The sequence below is a fragment of the Lissotriton vulgaris genome, chromosome 2_1 (genome assembly GCF_964263255.1).
Source record: "Lissotriton vulgaris chromosome 2_1, aLisVul1.2, whole genome shotgun sequence".
Lineage (NCBI taxonomy): Eukaryota > Metazoa > Chordata > Amphibia > Caudata > Salamandridae > Lissotriton > Lissotriton vulgaris.
The window spans coordinates 1,572,103,478-1,572,124,866 of record NC_141687.1 but is presented as its reverse complement, the minus strand read 5'-3'; positions in this window follow the sequence as shown (position 1 = coordinate 1,572,124,866).

Here is a 21,389-nt window from a genome sequence, read left to right as displayed (position 1 = left end):
TCTGGAAGGTTTAAATCTTTTGAAATAATTTGAATGACGCTACAGTGTAGTCTTTTTGTGACTTGTTACCCAAGGCTTGATAAGTCCAGGCAGGTGGTCTATCTTGCGGAAAACGTCCATTTAGCACCCTTAAACCAAAGTATTCTAGATCTTTTAGAAAATTCTTTCCAATTTTCCCTTTTCTCTCTTCCCTAGTGTCCGATGTGGGGCAGGGACTTGGAATTGCCCATAAGTACTTCTGTTCTTATATTTCTTCATCTCTCACGTAAGACCATAACATGTTCATATTAAAATCACCCGTAATGATGACCTCAGGTTGCATGTCCTTTTCCAGTTGCTGCAATATTATAGTTGACAAACTAGTAGCCATTGCTTTTCTTGAACTGCCATCCGGGTATATATACATATACATTTAATAATAGGAGTGTTTTATTTGCCCATTTATCTTCATATCATAGTCAAACAGCAGGTTATATTTTGTATTTCCCCCTCACTTACATTTTTATTTCTGTTGAAATGAAGGTAGCTAGTCCCCCACAAAATCTGCCGAATTTGCTTGTTTTCGTGACAGACATATAGTAACCCTTAATGCCCTCTAATTTAAAGGGTTTGTTTGCCCAGGTCTCTTGTTTTTTTTTTAAACACACTTGATTGTTGACTGCAGAAGAATCAAGAGTAAGATACAGAGCAATGGGAAGCATCATCAGTCATTTTCCATTTTCTTCCCAAATTCTAGATCGACCAATTGCAGCAATTTACAATCATTGCCCCTGTACAGTATAACTTAATCACAATCCACTTAAACGACAGATTCTGGCAGTCCCCCCACAAATTAGTGCAATACCATACAGTAGATAGTTCGATTATCAATACAATGTCGTGTATTCATTTCCCTTTTCAATAAACAAATCTGCTAACCTAACTTTACCCCAACAATCTCCTTCCCACCCCCCACCCCCTCCTGGTCGTTCCAGCTCAAACCCTCACCTCCCGCAGGTATCCTCGGCAGTCCGTAGAGTACTTGGTATGGAATGCTAAAAACTATGTGTCCATTGTTCCCTAAAGGGGGTCGTAAAGCGCAGTATGTGGAAAAGGAGACGTGTCTCACTGGGGCCGAACCAGAGAGTTTAGGGTGAGGTCCATCGCCTCTAGGGCGAGCAAGAGGGCTTCCCACTCCAGAGCAATTGGATGTTTACCTAGCCCCCTCTCTTCCTCCCTACGAAGGGCCACTTCTTCCGCCCTAACCCACTGCAACAAATCAGCCTGCCATGCTGTTACTGAGGGGGGTCTGGGGGGACTTCCATTTCATGGTTATAGCCCTGATAGCCAAAACATACGACAAGTCTGTAAATTTGAATCCAACTTTCTGCTTCCCAGATCTATGCTGTAACCCCAATAAGCAGGGTAAAGCCTCCGTAGGGGCCGGCAAATTTGTGAGGGTATTAAGTATGCGGCAAATCTCATTCCAATAAACACGTAAGCGTGGGCAGAACCATATCATATGGATAAAGTCCGCTACGTCCTCCCCACAGCGAGGGCAGCAGTGAGGGGCGCCCGGTAACATAAGATGTATTCTCTTAGGGGTAAGATATGCTCTATGGCGTATCATTGTTTGAATGAATTTAAATCTTACATTACGAGACACCTTTTTGGGATGTTCTAGTATAGTCTGCCATGCTCTATCTGTAAGCTCTGTGTTTGTGTCATCTTCCCATCTAGCTCTCAAGGCCTCTAATGGGATTGCTGCGTGAGCCCTTATCCCAGTATAGATCCAGCGGACCAAGTGTCCGCCCGGTCCCATGTAGTACAATAGGTGCACTAGCTCGTGCTGCATGGGTTTAAGTCTTTGTGGTGCCCAGGTTGTTCTAATAAAATGTGCAACCATTGCGTGTAACAGATACAAATGAGGCGGGCGCCCGTAATCTGCAGGAACGTAGCATGATCTAGGAGCGTCTCATCTCCAAAGAAAGAACCAACCTCCTCTATCCTGCTATCCGTCCACTCCCGGAGCCTAGTTCGCGTGAGCCTGCCATGTGGCGTGGGTATTCCCAACAATGGGATATTCGCCGCAAATGGTGGGGTCGACGATGTATAGGAAAGGGTTTTCCTCCAGCAAGTCAAGGCACATCTCAACAGAAGGGGACAGTCTGTGGAGATCCTAGCTTTAGGTAACAGTAGGGAATGGAGCTCTCCTTGTCCTAGTCTCTCAGGCGTAAATCCAATCTCGTGTAAGTTCCGGCCCTCAGTCCAATAGGAGAGCCACTGAAGTTGGCTAGCATAATAATATCCCCAGAAATCCGGGGCCCCCAATTGGCCTGCTTTCGTACCCAACTGGAGTTTCCAGAGACTCAGACGTTTCCTGCCTGTCCCCCATATGAGTTGGAGCAATAGAGTATCTAAAGTAGTAAAAATAGATTGGGGTAAGATCACCGGAATATTTACAAAATAATAGAGAAGGCGAGGGAGCATCACCATCTTGGAAATGGCAATGCGGCCCATCGCGGACAGGGGCAGAGAATTCCAGAACCCCACACTGCCTCTAAGTTTGATTATCGCCTTCTGAATGTTTCCATCGATCTGATCTACGGGAGATCTGTACACCTGAATTCCAAGGTACTTAAACGTGTCAAGGGTCACTGGTATGTCATGGGCGCCGAACTGTATGTGAGTGTGGTGAGGAGTCTCTTGAAAGAAGAAGACTAATGATTTTGGTGGGTTTATTTCCGGACCCGAAATCTGTTCAAATGTACCAAACACCTCCGGCATCGGATCGTGAGTACCTGTGAGATCCCGGACATATAATAAGATAGCGTACGCGTACATGGATATAAGGTGGTGTGTGCCATTAACTGGTATGCCCAAGCGGTCAGCTACATCCCGGAGGGAAAGTGCAAGGGGTTCAGCCCAGGTCTCTTGTACGCTGATTATTTAAAAATCTTCTGACCTTTGGGTCAGTTGTTCATTTTGTAATTTAGATTGAATTCCATTTACGTTCCAGAAGCATAATTGTATCGTAGCACTTCGATTTTTTACTTCCTTCTTGGGATCATCATTTGTAAGTTGTCAATCCTCCCTTACTCCGTGCAATGCTGTCGCCAACCACCCTTGTTGTAGCTCCTCCATTTTGTTATCTTTCTTTTGCAGTAATGAATTTTGATGTTTGTCCCATATTTTGTCCTATTGGATTTTTTTATATTTAGAATGCCTGGTCATTCTCCGATCCCGTCCAATATTTAGTTGTGTTTTTTTGATGATTTTAATAGGCTTGGGTGGGAAGGTTGAAGCGGTCTCGAAACTTTTATTCCCCAAGCCAAAAAAAGGTCATATTCTTGTATAATAATATCTAGAGAGGTGGGTGAGATCCAAGTTACCAGAGTTGGTTCTTGATTGCTGCTTTCACTTCCTAAAAATTCAATTGGTGCACTATCAGTGCTTCTCATTCTTTCTAGTGACAATATTGCTTTACACAGTCTCAAGATGTTACCACGATTCAGGATGTCGTTGTTCCCCTGGATTTATATTATGGTTTAAAAATCAATTGGACTCCTCCCTTCTTTTGAACAGATTTTTTTTATTTTGGCTTTTTGCAGTGGATTACAATATTTTAGTAGATCCTGCTCGTTTGGTTCTCCTAAATGTTTCAGTGGTTCCTAGGTCCATGAAGGTTGTTTTACTGATTGATTAACCTGGGATATTATATTTGACGTACTAGGAATTTTTATTCTTTCTGTTACGCACTCTTGTGCTGTCTTACTTTCCTTCTGATTTTTTATGGTACCCATAATATCTTCAGTTAATGCAGATTGGTAAAATTGTATTTTTGTCTTTTCATTGTGCGATAGTTCGATTTTTTATGATATAACGAGTCTTTGATGGTTTTATTCATTCCGCCGGACAATTTTTTATGAAACATATGATAGAGGGGTTTTGTTACTTCTATAACTTTGTCAACATGTTTCGAAGTTACGTTTGTTGGTCCTTTTGAATTCAGAAGGCTATTCCCTGTTTTTAATAACTCAATATCAGGGGTAAATTCAATTTTTAAGCTATTGTTACTTTGTTCTTTGCTTTCTGTTGTTTTTTTCAGTCTTTTTGATAATTGGTAGGGGTGGGCGGAATTTGCGTAGTCGCGCTACGCAAAGCACTGGGAAACGGTAAAAAATCTCTGCAAGCACGCAAAAGTTTTGCAAACACGTGGAATTGCTTGTTCCGCGTGTTTACGATGCTTTTTTCCTGTTCGCAACCATTTTTTTTATGCTCAGGGAGAAATATCTCGTGAACACGCATTTAGACAGCGCAAACAAGCAAAACATTTGTGAAACCGCGGAACGTGGAATTTTTGGCAATTCCGCATTCTCTGCAGAACTCAAAATTACCCAAATTCCGCTAATTCCGCGAGCGGAACGGAATTTACCGCTCAGGCCTAATAATTGGTGTTTCCGATTGTATTGTTTGCAATAATTGGTGTTTCCTGGTTGGGCTTCATTTTTTTCATCAACTAAATACTTGATCATTTTTTCAATTGCGCTCCCATTTTTGTCCGAGGGTGAATACATTTCCTCTTAGGTCTTCAATTATTGTATTTAATACTTCCGGAATCGTGGCTAGTTTGTTGATCAGTGGAGCACAACTACAATCTGTATATGAAGATATTGGTTGTGACTGAGCTCCTATTACCAGATTATTTAGCAGAACCAAACAGCATATATGCCGAATTGCTTCCGCCAAGTTCCAGACCCTGAGACATGTGGGGTCCTCTCCCAAATTACCTTCTTCAGATCTCACGGATGGAGGGGGAGGAGTAACTTTTCAGCACCAATCTGTCAATTAGTCATGCCTGCATGCACCCCTTGAACATGGCCTCTGTTACGCAGGATAATAATGGACCCTCACGGAATGGAAACTTAACCTGATCCCTGCTTGAGATATTCTCCTGCTGTGCTGGACAGCAACCACGGGTGTGGTTATGACAAGCTCAGCTCGTCATGAGCATCGAAGGGGTTAATGTGTAAGCCTCATTGAAATGTAAATATGTTGTGATCTATATAGAGAACAAAACAACAAATAAACTGTCATTGATGTACATGCAAGGTATGATGGGTACACACTGTAAGAACTGTAACTTGATTATGATTTACTGTACATGCCACGAGCTGCTTGTTGTATACAAATGAAAATGTTAATAAACAAAGTTTAATAATCTTTGGAGTAGCTCCTACTGTGATTGAATGTTTTTCAAGAGGGGGAGAGAGCAAATGAGTGGATACTTCAAAAGAAGAGCCCCAACATAAAAAGTTAAAGAGTCAGACCCTAAATCACATTTTCCGTCTGGAAATGGACTGTTGGAAGGGAAGTTTGAGACCGTAAAAATTGTCTTCTAAGCAGCCAAACGGGCTGGGGGAGAACGGGAAGCTTTGCAAAACTTCTTCTTCTGACCAGGACTATGGGCCAAGGACCAATGCTTTTTTCACCGTGGCACCTCCTGGCATACGAGGTAGCTGACTTGGCGCTACATATGAGCTCCAGCCCGATCGATGCAGCACAGCCCATAGCCCAATTCACGGTGGCCCTGTCCTGGCATACAGGAGTCATCAACTCTGTACTGCAGACGGGCACTGATGCCCGATCATGGCAGCAGTTTTTATCTCACACCTCGGACAGGCGATCCACTCGACAGGGCCTTGCTACCTTCAATACTCTCCTCTTCCACACAGGGCACACAGGTTGGAGGAATATATATTGTCCTGCGGATGGGGTCACTCTAAGAACCTTTTAAATGGAAACTAAAAACAACAGGTATAAAAAGATCTGTACCAGCACTTAAAACCCATCCTGCATCTGCAGAATGGCCCAGTTTAAATGCCAGGAATGGAGGCTGACTCCAAACACTAGAGTTGTGTGACTAAAATGGAACCTCTGTGGTGGAATCGGAAGTACAAAAATGCAGAAACCCCACACGTAACTCAGTAAAATTATTAAGCCTCCACACTCTTCACACAATATCACTGAACACATTTTTCAAAGGAAACTAAAAACAACAGATTTGAAAAAAATCTGTACCAGCACTTACAAGCAGCCACTAATCACTATATGATAGTTATCATGCCCTTAGCCTGATTATATCAGCTTGCTACCCCCCCTTATCTTTTCCATGTCCTCTAATATGCCTTCGATAACGGCTAATCCCTCCTCTCATCTGCGTCTATCCTTTTGTAAAGTTAGGCCCTACAAGTTTACCTCTTCCCTCAAATTCAGCTGTGGCCTTCAATAATTAGATCATAAATAACCTTGATGAGACCATCCCATTTAAAAGTTGTTTTTTCATTCTGCATATCTCCCTCTACTTCATGGTATTTGGAAAAATTAACAAGAGTTAAACATCATTGCAAGGCCTTAGAACTCCAATGATGCCTTTCCTATGTCTCTTGCAACAAAGCTATAAAGCAGAAATACCACCTCCTGCTCTTTTGAGAAATTCATGGCCTTGGCCAATTCTTTGCGAGAAATGTTCAGCCTTGTCAGAAGCTTCTTTGCTCCCACAGCTTGTTTCAAATCTATCTTCCATTCATCTCAACTCTGCCAAGACCAGTACTCTTTTTCCTTTAACAAAATAGCCATAGTTCAGAAAAAGGTTCCTCCTCAACCATCTCCGGTCTCGATATGGAATTCTTGGAAGAATCCTCTGGCACAACCTATCGCTCTCTCAGAATGTAAATTATTCTCCACTATTGGGGTTTATTGCCACAGCCACTAAGTTGGGCTCTTCACCTGACAACTGTCCCCAGTATAGCAGGTCACGCCTCTTAGTTGATAGGATCTGTCCACTCTACTTTAGTCAATCTTTTCTACCACAGCACCAGATGCTGGAAGGAGACCAGTGTTGTTCTGCTTCTCAAAACAAAAATCCCTGTGACCTCGAAATCCTATCCAAATTTTTTCCTACATTGCTATTACCCATTCTGATTAAAATCATCAAAGGAACATTAAATAAACATATTTCACAATACCTTAAAGGCATCGAGCTCTTGAACTACTCTCAATCTGGTTTTCACCCACTTCACAGCACAAAAACTGCTGTCATTTCAATAACAGTTGAACTAAGATGTCCCCGCTCATATATTACTTGACCTGTCAATGGTATTTGATACATATCTCATTTTGCTCTGATCAAAGCCCCTTTTGAACAGAAGGGGCGTGGCTTGGGCGCCGATGGCGATGGTCGCCTGAGAGCTCGGCTCCGGGACTGAGCCCGGAATTATCCTGTAAATTGGAGGCTGCGGGGCACCCCAGACCCCGCATTCCGCTGAGCGGACCGACGGAGACCTGCCGGGGCCCCTGGTGGGGCTTGGACGAGGGTTGATCCGGAGTAACACCGAAGTTTGCGGAGTTGCGGAGTGCGACCCAACATGGCGCCCGGACTTCTTTGTCCCCCTGGTCGGACCCACTGACTCGGAGGAGCAGCGCGAGCAGCGACCTGCGCCCGGCTTTGCCATCCCCGGCGGCTCTGTGCACAAGATATCAATTGGATCGGACTTTTTACAACGAGCCTGCGCTCGGTTGAGTGACTGGGCGGCTGCCCATGTTATAGGGGACCCCGGGAGCGGACGCCCTGTGATCCAGACGGTGGCCCAACTCTCGACACCGCACCTAGCTACGTTTTCCTGGCCAGTCCACTTCCATGGGAGGCGCGACACTTTGGCGCCACAAATCGTCCGGTGGAGTTGGTGACCCTCACCCCGGGTCTCTAGCGGCTGAGCGGGCCTGTCCGACTCGGCGGCAATTATCTCCGCCCCCTCACCGGTGCCCTCGGACGCCGTGGCGGTGGCGTGAGCCGAAGCGGAGAAGTCTCCACAGGCCCTGGAGAAGGAGGTCTCCCATACACGATTTGAAGACCAGTAACCGGGAGGGTCGTGGTCGACATCTGCACCCGGAGACGCCTACTCCGGGACCTTCACGGAGTGCCCCCGGTGACATGGGGAAACCTAGAGGAGCCAAGGGGACTACCCCGACTGCCTCAGACTCGGAAGCCCTGGACAAAGAGGAACGTGGGGACCCAAAGAGTTCTGATGGCGCACCGATGCAACAACAGTTCGACCGCATCCTGGAGGTGATAGCGTCCACGAGATCGGCCCTCCAACAGGACATTGCCCAGGTGGCGACGAGCCTAGGCCTCCTCAGAGCGGACCACGGCAAACTTTCGGACCGGGTCAAGGAAGTGGAGAGCTCGGTGAAAACCTTGGAGCCGGCGCAGCGGACCTTGGCTGCAACGATGAAGGATGCCTTATCCCGAATTGCGTCCCTGGAGCAGAGGGCGGAGGATGCGGAAGGCCGCAACAGAAGGAACAACATCCGTGTAGTGGGCCTCCCGGAAAAGATCAAGGAGGGCGACATGGTGACATACTTGGAGACCTGGCTCCGTGACACGGTGGCCCTGGAGGGGCTATCCTCCTTCTACACTCTGGAGCGTGCCCACCGAGTCCCGGCGCGGCCACCGCAACAGGGACGCGCCCCGAGACCGGTGGTGGCACGGTTACTGCACTTTCGGGACAGGGACTTAATCCTTAATGCCGCCAGACATAATGGTCCATTCAAAGTGGCGAACAGTCAGGTGAACATCTTCCCGGATTACACCTATGAGACTCAACGCAAGCGGTTCTCCTTTCTGGCGGTCAAGCGCGAGCTCAGGAGCGAGGGCATTCAGTGCTCGCTCCTCTATCCTGCGAGGCTCCGCATCATTGTCGATGACAAAACTCAGTTCTTCGACACCCCGGAGGATGTCTGTGCCTGGCTCGAACTTTACAGGACAGGGAAAGATGGCTTCGGCTCCTCGTCCCAACAGGCAGATGAGCCGGAACAGAGACGGCGATCCAGGAGGATCAGGAATTGCCGCGGCCGTACAGGAGGGCCCTCAACTGCAGAGACATCGTCGGAGCGGAGGGGAGTGTTGGAAGTATTGTCGGAGTTATCTGGTGCACGGGACGAAGCCATTGTGGAGGAAGACAACCCGGGTGATGAGGAGGCACCATCGGAATCGGAGGACTCAGTGACTGATAGTGCCCATACACCGGTGATCACACCGAAATCGGTGGAGGACCTTTTGGATGGTCAAGGGTAACGGGGTGTGCTGCCTTATTTTGGGTGGGGGCCCGGCAGGGGGGAGGCGGTTGCCGTCCACTGATGCTGACTAAGAGGGAGGGAGGGGTGGGGTGCCCCTGTTTCTGCCCCGAGGGCGTTTTGGTACTGTTTAGGGCTTGTTTTAGTCCTGGTGGCTTGAGCGTCGAGGGCCCACTGCCTCCGCCCGGCATGCACCTGGCCCTTAAGGCCTTCCTACGGTGGCGACCGTAGGATTAGTAGGGGGTATTGAGTTGATGGAAGGCGAGGTTTGGATGGGATCTGGATGGTGTAGTTTGGGTCCTGTTCTGGGGTGGGTGGGTGGGAGTTCGGTTTGTTCTTGGGTTGTGTGGTTTTGGTTGGGGAAAATGGCCGCCATCAGTACTGGGATGTATGATGTCTTTTCTTTGTGGGAGCCCGGTCGGGGAAACTGGGCGAGAACAATATGGGACAATGGCTGATGTTCCTAACTTGAAATGTGTTACTTGGAACGTAAGGGGGCTTCACACTATGTCCAGGCGCCACAAAGTCCACGCTTATTTAGTGCGTAGGGGAGTGCAAATGGCGCTGCTGCAGGAAACTCATCTGACCAAGGCGGAAGGGGCGGCGCTACAGCGTAGATGGCGGGGGCAGGTCTTTTCCACGTCGTACTCCGCGTATGCCAGAGGGGCGCTAATATGGATCAGAGCAGGGGTCCCCTTCCAAGTCACGAGAACAGTGATAGATCCGGAGGGGCGTTACGTGGCCATCTCGGGCACCCTGGGAGGGAGGGACTTGAACGTTTGCTGTGTGTACGCTCCTAACGTGGACCAGACTGCCTTCCTTTCCAGGCTATCAAGCTCGTTGGCCCACTTCTTCTCCGGGCCCCTTCTGCTTGGGGGAGACTTCAACTCCGTAGTGGACGTGGATATTGACCGCTCCCATCCACCACTTCCCGACTCTCCGGTTCGTCGCACGGCTAAGGGGCGTCAGGATTGGCAGACCCGATGGGGTTTGACGGACATCTGGAGGGCGCACCACCCCGCGTCTAGGGATTATTCATACTTCTCGAGCCTTCATGAGTTGCATGTCCGACTGGATGGCTTTCTTGGGTCGCCCGAACTGGTTTCGGCAGCGGTTCGATCTGAGTACTTGTCCAGAACGATTTCAGACCATAACCCACTCCTGCTGGACCTTCGCTGGTTCCCTGGGGCGCCGGCGGTGCCCACCTGGAAGCTGCGACCCGAGATCCTTGAGGACAGTGTTTTCAGAGCGGACCTGGGGGATAAGGTAGTGAAATATTTTGCGTCCAACGGTGGCACCGCGAGTACACGAGCGTTAGAATGGGACGCTTTTAAGGTAGTGGTGAGGGGTTACTGTATTTCTAAGAAAGTGGGCATGAGGCGCGTTATCCTGGCTGACTTAGACGCAGCGGACCAGCAACTCCGCGAGCTTGAAATTCGCCGCCCTGGGCACCCGGAATTGCAGGTACGAACGGCGGAGGCGAGGGAAAAGGTAGCGGCAGAGGTCGAACGGCTTCGCTGTTTTGATTATAAAGCCTATACGGTCCGATCCATCGCAGAGGGAGACAGATCGAGCGCGTTGCTGGCATGGTTGGCCAACCCTACGCGCCAGTCCCAATTGACGACAAGTATGCGTGAGGCAGACGGCACGGAGGTACACACTCAACCGGAGATTCTTAGCTGCTTCCGGCATTATTATGAACGTTTGTACCGCAGTCGCTCCGCACGGGACCCTGCCCGGCTCGATAATTATCTGCGTCCGCTGGAGCTCCGCGTAGTGGAGCAAGAAGTGGCGAAGGCCCTCGGGTCCGACATTGAACTGGGGGAGATCCGCGGGGCCATTAAACGGATGGCGAGAAACAAGACCCCAGGCCTGGATGGCCTACCCGTGGAGTTTTATGCAGCTTACGCTGATCTCCTAGCCCCTCGATTGTTGGTGGTCTACAGGGAGGCGAAGAGGCTGGGGCGACTCCCGAGCTCGATGTGTGAGGCGTTGGTGGTTCCTCTCCTCAAACCGGGTCGAGACTCGTCCGACCCAGGGTCTTACCGTCCCCTATCGATGTTGACGGTGGACTATAAAATACTGAGCAGCATCTTGGCCTCGAGGCTGCTGGGACACATGAGTTCCCTAGTGCATGAAGACCAGGCTGGTTTCATCCCACGGCGAAACACGACTATGAATATTCGCAGGTTGTTCCGTTTGCTAGGGGAACCTTTTGTGGATGCTCCATCCCCGGTCGTCTTGTCGGTGGACCTAGAGAAGGCTTTTGATAGCCTGGAGTGGGACTACCTCTGCACGGTGCTGCGGAGATTCGGCCTCGGGGAGGGCTTTGTTAGGTGGACCGCGGTTCTTTATGCCTCTGCATCAGCCAGGGTCCGGGCGGGTCCACTGATTTCCTCACAGTATCCGGTAGAACGAGGCACGCGGCAAGGGTGTTCATTGTCCCCACTTCTCTTTGCGCTAGCGGTGGAGCCACTCGCGCTGCACCTGCGATCGGGAGCCCACTATACGGGCTTGTGGACGCCTGCGGGCCAGCATTATGTTTCGCTGTATGCGGACGACCTGTTGCTCTTTCTAGAGGACCCGCTCGACGCTTTACGTGGAGCGGCGGTGGCGCTCACAGAGTTTGGGGAGGTTTCGGGCCTCCGAGTGAATTGGTCCAAGACCTGTCTCTTTCCGGTGCGCAGAGGTGCTCCCGCCCCTACCCTAGATAGGGAGATTAGATGGGAACCCGACTGCTTTAAGTATCTCGAGTGTTCGTCTACCACGACCAACCCGACCTCCTGGATGGAAACATTGCCCGCAGCATTCGAGCACTTCGAGGCTGCATGGACTTTTGGGCCACGCTGCCGCTTTCGGTGGCGGGACGGATCGCCCTGCTTAAAATGGTGGCGCTTCCCCGGCTCTTATATTACTTTCGGACCCTACCGATCTAGGTCCCACCGGCCACGTTTCGACTGTTACGCTCTATGGTGGTCGGATTCCTCTGGGGGTCGGGCCGCCGGCGGGTAGCCCTCAAAACCCTGATGAGGCCGAAAGACGAGGGGGGGCTCGCGGTGCCGGACTTTGAAAAGTATTATCTGGCGGCGCAGCTCCAGTCCCTCACCCAGGAGATCGCCAGGGAATTCCGGGGCCCGGAAGACAGGAGGGGGACGGGCATGGCCAGGCATGTTCTCTCCTTGATAGTGCTGCGACAGCGTTTGGCCCTGCGGGATTTGTCGATGGAGGAGCGGACTGTCTGCCTGTGTTGGAATCGGGCCCACGCCCGAGGCCAACTGAGAACACCGTATGCGCCTGAAATACCGTTGGGGATGCTGACGGCCCTCCCCCACGGAGGGGATTGGTCACGGTTGGCGGCCTGGGAGGATGCCGGCTTACAGCTGGTTGGAGATCTGTACGAGGATGGAGCGCTCTTGTCCTTCCAGGATCTTATTGACCGCTTCGAGATCCCCCGTGGTGATTTTCTGCTGCACTCGGCCATTGTCCGAGCAATCCAGGCACACTGGAAGAGCGGACAGGAGGAACCCCCCTTTTCTCAGGTGTGCCAGTATGTGATGATGTCTGCGGGCACGGTGAAGGCGGTCACTTGCCTTTATGGCAGGCTGATCAACGAAGGGTTGGCTCCTCTCACCACCCTGAGAAACCGCTGGGAGGAGGACATTGGCAAGGAGATCCCGGAGCCGACCTGGGACCAGTTGGTGAGACGAGCCTGGAAGGGCACACGTCACGCCCGTTTCCAGCTGGTCCACTATTACGTGCTCCACAGAGCGTACCTGACCCCAGTGAAAATTAGGCGATATTTTGCCACGAATTCGGCGGAATGCCCTAGGTGCCCAGCTCAGGAGGCGGACCTCCTTCATATGTTGTGGGCCTGTCCGGGTCTGTCATCTTATTGGCAGGAAGTAGAGAAGACCCTGGAGGAGGTGACGGGGAGGTCCTTATCATTTGATGCGGCGGTAGGGCTCTTACACTGGTTCCCCCATACCCCCAGGAATAAAATTTCTAGTAAATTTATCGACCTAGGACTCCTCCTTGCTAAACGAGAGGTGACCAGGAACTGGAAGGCACGAGTTGGTCCGACAGGCAACAGATGGCACAGTGAGCTTTTGAAATGGGCGGCGGGGGAGAGCGCGCTGAGATATCAACTAGCTTGGAGGCAGCGTAATGAAAAGGCGCAGGAGGCCGCGTTGGAGTGGGAAATATTGGTGCAGGCCCTTAGAGATTATTGTGCCCCCAGCGACTCTGAAGGTGAAGAAGCGACTCGCCCCGAGTCCCGGTAAACGATTGCACTGTTAATCCCATTGCTTTCCCCGTGGGTCCCATGGCAGATCCTGTAGCGGTAGCTCCCAGGCGCTGGTGGCGGGGTTGGGTGGGTTTTCTTTTGGTTAGAAGTAGTATTTTGAGGGTGGGGGGTTTCTTTTGAATTTATAGCCTTGTTTGGAAAAGCAGATGACGTACAGTGGATCATCCGGACCAGCTCAAGCATCCTGCTGAGCCCCCATTGCATTTCGCCGCCCGACCCCAGGGTTGTGGGCCGGATGGCTGTGTACGAAACTTACGGTGGGGAGCAAGAGGGTTTTACCGTGTTGATATTGCTTATGATACAATGCTGGTCGATATTGTAACGATTTACTAATTCCTGCAATAAAAATATATTTAAAAAAAAAAAAAAATCAAAGCCCCTTTTGACCTTGGGGATTTGTAATTGAGCATTCTGTAGGAGAGCATAGTCAGTCTATCTACTACCTTTCAAATCTAATGTAGTTTATTTTACTTGGGCAGGTTCCTAATTGATCTTCTACTAGTCCTATGCTGTACAATGTTTACATTACCTTGTCAGCCAAAGTTACCCTTTCCTTTGGTCTTGACAAGATTTTCTGCTTGCATTAGCTCTGTTGTTTGGGAAATGAACTCTCACTGCATTAAACCTAGTGTGGACAAAATAGGGGTTCTTAGGTTTGGCCGAAAAAAAAACTCTGTAGTCAAATCTTGGTGACCAGCAGAACTGGGAATCTCCCAGGCACTAATTCTCATTGCCAGGAATTTGGGTTTAATCTTTAACCAACAAGAACTGTGTCCCCATACTTCATTCTTCAGCCTGTTAGACAGTTATACACTTCTGATAGTCTCTCAGTTGGATTGTGGGAACTCCCTCTACCTTGGACTCCCTGTTTACCTCGCTCATCACCTTCAGATCATTCAAGACTAATTATTGGTCACACTGCTCGTACTTCATTGTCTTTGCACCTTGTATGACACAAATTGTGTACCTACAGAGGGTTGCCTCACATTTAAAACCTTATGATTAGTGCATTGACCAGCCCACAATTGCAGACCCAGTCATCTTACACAAAAATTAAAACTGGACCTTCCAAGTAGAGCTCTCTGGTCTCTATAAGCCAATCTTCTATCAGAAGTTCTCTGAGGGGGGTGTGGCTTGAACGGCAATGTGGACAGTTGCCTAAATCCGATGCTCTGTCCGAACCCTTGCGGGTGAGTAGTGTGCTATACAAGTATCAATTTACATTTACCCTGGGAGCAAGCGAAGAATTCCCGAACTTACGCCACACTAAGAGGAGGTAGAGGCTCCTTCAAGAATCGGAAAAGGGCCGGAGGAAGATAGAACGAAAACTGAATATTTTCAGTGGGTTATAAAGGCCATAATCGCGGAAAGAAAACCTTGGCAGCCTCTAAGCAGAGTGTTCTAAGATAGCAACATAGAAGAGAAGTAGTTACGGTGCCCACAAAGGAACCCTGTAAGAAAAGACCAACGTCAAGGTTTATGTGAGCTGCAACTGCTGGAGGCTCCTCTGTCTGACACCCCCGGGGGTGTAGAAGAGTCAGAATAGCCCTACGACGAGCAGTGGTAAGTGAATCGGATCCTACCAAGTGGGAGACACCATCTTGGAAGCAAGGAACGAAGCGCCATACCCCCACACACCAGGAGAGATCAAAACCTCAGCCAAGGCGCCCATAAAGAAGATCAGGACAGATGTGAAAACCAACCGACTAAAAACCCGCCTACCTTAAGGTTAGTGAGCCCGCAACCACTGAGGCTGCCTTGCGGGACGTCCACAAAGCCAGTATCGAAACTGAATGTAACCTGATGGGGGCCGCCATCTTAGAAAACGCACAAACAAAGAGGGGCGGTGCAGTGGTGCAGTGAGGCGGGGGAGCGGGGAGCAACTGCAAAGGGAACACAATAACGAGGAAAGTTTGCAAACTAAATCCCGAGAGAGTAAAGTAAATGTGCAGGAGGCTGTATTACAGATCCAGGAAGTCTAAAATAGAAAAGTGAAAATAAAACCGAAACCGAGCAGAGGGGTGCAATTTTGAGAGACAAAAAAGTGGGGAGGATACCGACTGTCCACAGCGGACTCGAACACTCAATTAGATCCAACAAGAGCTATTACCAAAATACAGCCAACCAAGCCAAGCAATACAGGCATTAGGGGCAGAAAAGTGGCACACACAGCTATAATACCGCAAGCTGGTTGGTCGACCTGCAGGGGCAGAACTTCTGGCAGCAACCTTTAGAGAAAGTGTCGCCTGGGACGGCCATAGTCTGGAACACAGTGGTCAATAAAGACAAATATGGGCCTGCTGACCCCCTCACCTACAGCTGGCTGACACACGTCCCTGGAGGACTAGGACAAAGTACCGGAGGCAGAGCAGGGGATGCACACTGCCCTGGACACTGCCTGTACACTGCCCACTGCAAGTGACAAATAACTGACTGCTGCACAACACAACGGCTGTGCATAGCAAGCAGATCCAGCAAACCCCCCCCAAAACCCCATCAAACCTCCACCAAGGACGGCGGACCAACTCAGGAAAAAAAAAACGAGGGCATGCAGATACCACTAATAGAAGTGTGGTGTCAACGAGAGCTGTGCAGAGACAACATGAGCAAGAACAGGAGAAGATCCCCAGCACACCAGAAGCCACAAAAGTTAATGGAACGCAAGGAGGCTCCACAAGGCAACAAGACAAGACCGCACAACGCACACCGTGGGAAGAGGATCGCAAAGGGGACCCAAATGTTCTTCTGCAAGGGCGGAAACACAAGAACACAGCTCAGAAAGGGGAAAGAAGATTTGAGGTCCTACTAGAGAAGAGGGGCCTGACAACCATGGCCAGGTGCGAAGGCAAAATCACACAGCAGTCCAAGAAAAACATAGGGGACACACTAACAGACTCTCCCATCAAACAAAAACAAGACATCAACAGCACACTGGACATGATCTTGAAAAAGCTAGCGGAGGTCCACGACCTAGCCAAAACTACAAAACAAACAACGGACGGAATACAACTAGAGCTGGCCGCAGTTAGAGCAAATATCCACGCGGGAAACAATAGACTGACGGTGGTAGAACAGAGGGTTAGCGACATACCAGATGGAGACCAACAGACAAATAAAGCCCTCCAGGCACTATCGGAGAAAATGGCAATACTTGAAAGACAGACGGCAGAACTTGATGACCGTAACAGAACGGGAAACATAAGGATTCTTGGTGTTCCGGAGGGGGAGGAAGATAAAATTGGGTCCTGCATGGCCCTAATTGAAGACATGATCCCCAAAGTCACCAACATCACATTTGACCACCCTTTCGAGCTACACAAAGCATACAGAGTGCCATCTTTCAAAACCACAAATAGGGCCAGTCCGCGTCCAATAATTTGCAAACCTTTATGGTCACAACATACTGATGCCATTTTCGGGGTAGCAAGAAAAACCGAGAATATGCAATGGAACGGCCACAAGATAAACATCACACAGGATTACTCCAAACCCACTGTTGACTTAAGGAAGGGTTTCTTGGCCTTGAGGGACAGACTAAGGAAGGAGAACATCATCTTCTCATTTGTGCGACCAGCAAAATTCAGAATTAGTGACAAAGGGAAAACGCTCGTCTTTGAGGACCCAAGGGAGCTCTCCAGATACTTACAAGGTCCGTCGCACCAAGAGATGGAAACCGCACAGCCAGGATCAAGCAAGAGAAGAGCATCACCGGAACTAAGAGTGCAATGAACCGGGAATTCAACACCTGTAATACTTGTAATACTCACTCAGGATTTAAAACGAGTCTACCTCAGTACTCAAGAATATACCTCGGCACCCAGCCAAGATCAATCAAGGGCAATGCCGATGCCAGCGACACAACACATCTATCTCAAAACGGAGTGCTGCATTCATTGATCTACCTTTTCAAACAAAACTTTAGTCTCACCTACCTCAATATTCACAGCCCATAACGACAGAGGAAGTGGAGATGACTATATATCCTTTTATTTTAGTGGTGAAAAATGTGTATACACTGGGAGGGGCGGGCAGGGGGGGAGGGCCTAAAGGTGGGCCTAAACTAGGGCCTAAAGTCAAGAGAACACTCGGAAGGACTGACAAAAATAACAAGAAACTGCATAAACGCTGTCGAAATAGCAAAAAGAGGTACAATAAGGGGACAATTAGGGAATTAGGAGAAACCATAGGTAAAGAAGCAACAGTCTCCCAGAGGGGACGGAATGGGGATCTTGCCGTCGCACGTTCAGAATACAATTTATGGAAACTGGGGGGCGGGAGGGAGGGATGGAGGGAGGGGAGGGATGTTTGTTACGTTCGTACTGTCTGTACACTATACTTTCTCTGGATCTATCCACTGTCCTCCACTCTATTCTATTCCCTTTATCTACATCTCTTCACACAAGAAGTAGCTTAAAACCAAGATCTGGTGGGGGGTTAAGAGAGCCAAAGGGAGAAGGCCTAAAGACTAGCCGACAGCCAGCGTGTAGGGGCGCTCAAGAAGGAAGGTTATAAACGCTCTATGTAAGAGGCAAAGCAAAATGGCGAACACAGCCAATGACACAAAATAGCCTAAACGCCACACTATCTAGCCTAAAGATAGTCTCCCTGAACGGCAAAGGCCTCAACCACCCAGTTCAGAGGAAAATAATTCTAGACTACCTAGCAAAGACAAAGGAGAATGTCTTCCTGCTACAGGAGACCAGGTTGTCCCTGGAGGATAGCGAACGCCTTAGGTCAGGTCGCCTGCTCTCCCGCAACAGGGAAAAAGCGGGGGCGATCACCCTCATAAACAAAAATTCCAAGATGACACTAGTAGACCAGCAATGTGATGAAGAAGGGAGGGTGTTGGTAACACAACTGAAAAAGGGGGAGCAACACAATGCACGTGGTGAACATCTACGGGCCAAACACAGATGACACTGATTTCTGGGAGGCAGTCGCGAAAAGGATGAATACCATCCCCTAGAATGGCGGGCAACTATTTAGCACTAGACTACACCCTCGACAGACAATCGCAGTGCCACTCACTCCCCCAAGCGCACACAACATGCTAAAAAACATATGCACCAGATTTAACCTCAAGACCCAGAAACTAAGGACTACACTTTTAACTCCAACCCACACAACTCTTATGGTAGGATAGACTACATACTAATCTCAGGAACACACACTCACCTAGTAGAGCACACTGACATTGCGACTAGAACTATCTCTGATCCCTCGTGCATTGGCCTACAACTGGGTGGGCGGCACAACAAGGACCTACCACGTAGGTGGAGGTTCAATAGCGATGTCCTGAAGGATCAGGCCAACAAAAACAAAATTAGAAGAAGCAATTAAAGAATATATTAGACTGAACAACACACGCAAGACTGACCCAATGATCACGTGGGATGCACTCAAGGCAACTATCAGGGGCACAATATTAGATATCAAATCCAAAATGAACAAAAGAGCTAACCTATACCTAACCCAACTAGAAAAAGTCATCCGAAGCCTAGAGTCGATCCACGTCATAGACAAAAAAAACAGTAGCGCCCTAACGGAACTCACAAAAAAAATACGAATATAACAAAATTTTGAGCGAGAGGGCCTGACTATGGGTGAACAAATGCAAGGCAATTAACCTATGCGAGGCGAACAAAGTAGGGAAGATACTAGCTTCATATCTGAAACACAAACAAACACAACACACCATCTCATCGATCACAAACTCACAAGAAAACACACACACAAGACACAAGGAGATCCTACGAACATTCAGAGAGTTCTACGAAGATCTGTACAGAAAGGACTACTTGCTAGAACAGGGAGACTGTACAGGATACCTAGACAGACTAAACTTGCCCAAAATAACTAATGAGGAAGCCCTAGCATTGGGACGGGAAATGACATCTATAGAAATAGAAACGGCGATCAAGTCTCTTAAGGAGAATAAGGCGCTGGGGCTTTACGGTTGCACGGTCACCTTCTATAAAACATTCCTCACACAGCTGCTACCGCCCATGAAAAAAGTGTTCAATCACTGCAAGGATCTCGGAGCGATCTCACCAATAATGTCAGAGGCAAATATAATAGTTATCCCCAAGGAAGGCAAAGACACTCAGCTACCCCAAAACTACAGGCCAATCTCACTAATCAATGCAGACTGCAAGGTGTACGCCAAAATTCTAGCAACACGAGTAAACAAGGTTCTCCCACGTCTGATCGGCAACTCACAAGTCGGTTTTCTAAAGAACCGTATGTCATGCGACAATACCAGACTCTTGTGCCACATACTAGAAAGAGCATCCAAACACAAAGAACCGGCGTTGCTGTCACACTAGACGCAGAGAAAGCGTTTGACAGGGTATCCTGGAACTTCTTAGAACAATGCATGCTGTCATACAACTTAGGAGAAACACATACACAGAAGGTAATGGCACTGTACGAGAACCCCAGAGCCCAGATAGTAGTCAACGGGCTGTCTCTGAACCCTTCATCCTTCAACGGGGGACAAGCCAGGGGTGCCCATTATCCCTGTCACTGTTTCTCCTGGCCCTGGAGCCTTTGATCAAAGATATCGGGACCAATGAGAAGAGTAGGGGGATTACCATCAACAATACCACAGCCAAATTAGCCAAGCATGCGGACGACATCCTCATAGTCACAGAGAAACCCAGATCCTCCATCATGGCCCTCATGGAGACTCTAGGAAAGTACTCAATCCACTCAGGCTACAAACTTAATAAGGACAAATCGGAATGTAAACCACTTAAAATCCACACCACTAGGGAGATACTGTGAAACTTTGGATTGGGATGGCAAACTGGGTACATCAAGTACCTAGGAATACATTTTGGCAAAGACCTCAAAAGCACACTCGACCACAACGAAAAGTTACTAATATAAAAGATAAAGAAACTGCTGGAGGCCTGGTCACCCAAATGGTATAGAGACAAAATATCGACTCCAAAATATCGACTGGACATAATATCGAGTTTTAAATATAGACTGGACAAAATATCGACTGGACATAATATCGACTACAAAAATATCGTTTTTCAGGTAAGTGAAGTAATATCGACTGTATAAAATATAGATAGCAAAAATATCGATTTTTTAATAATATATAATATTTTATAGTGTATTTTTATGTAATAATATGTGTGAATAGTGTGTATTAATGTTATTAAATATTTTATTACATGAATTTTGTTTTGATAATAAATGCGTAATGTAATTCTGTAGCGGGTTGTGGGTTTATAGGGGAATAGGGTGGGAAGTAATTTAATAATAATTAATTAATTAATATATGTTTGTTAATATTTTTAATTAATAATTAATTGATAATTAATTAATATTAATTAGTTAATTAATTAATATAATTTTGAATATATTTTGTATTAGTAAATAATTGTTAATTAATTAATTGTAATTAGTTAATTACATTAATTAGAGTACATTTTTTATATATATAATTTTGTGTTATTTTTAAGTAATTAATTTTGATAAAATAATATTAATTATTAAAATAATTACACCTAATGTTCTAATATATTTACTTTATTGTTATTGTTAATTAATAATTAATTGGTAATTAAATAATATTGATAAATTTTGGGTAAAGGAGCATTTTTAGGGTTCAGGGTCAGTTTTCAGTTCATGGGTAAAGGGGTATTTTTAGGGTTCAGGGTCAGTTTTCAGTTCATGGGTAAAGGGGTATTTTTAGGGTTCAGGGTCAGTTTTCAGGTCATGGGTAAAGGGGTATTTTTAGGGTTCAGGGTCAGTTTTCAGTTCATGGATAAAGGGGTATTTTTAGGGTTCAGGGTCAGTTTTCAGGTCATGGGTAAAGGGGTATTTTTAGGGTTCAGGGTCAGTTTTCAGGTCATGGGTAAAGGGGTATTTTTAGGGTTCAGGGTCAGTTTTCAGGTCATGGGTAAAGGGGTATTTTTAGGGTTCAGGGTCAGTTTTCAGTTCATGGGTAAAGGGG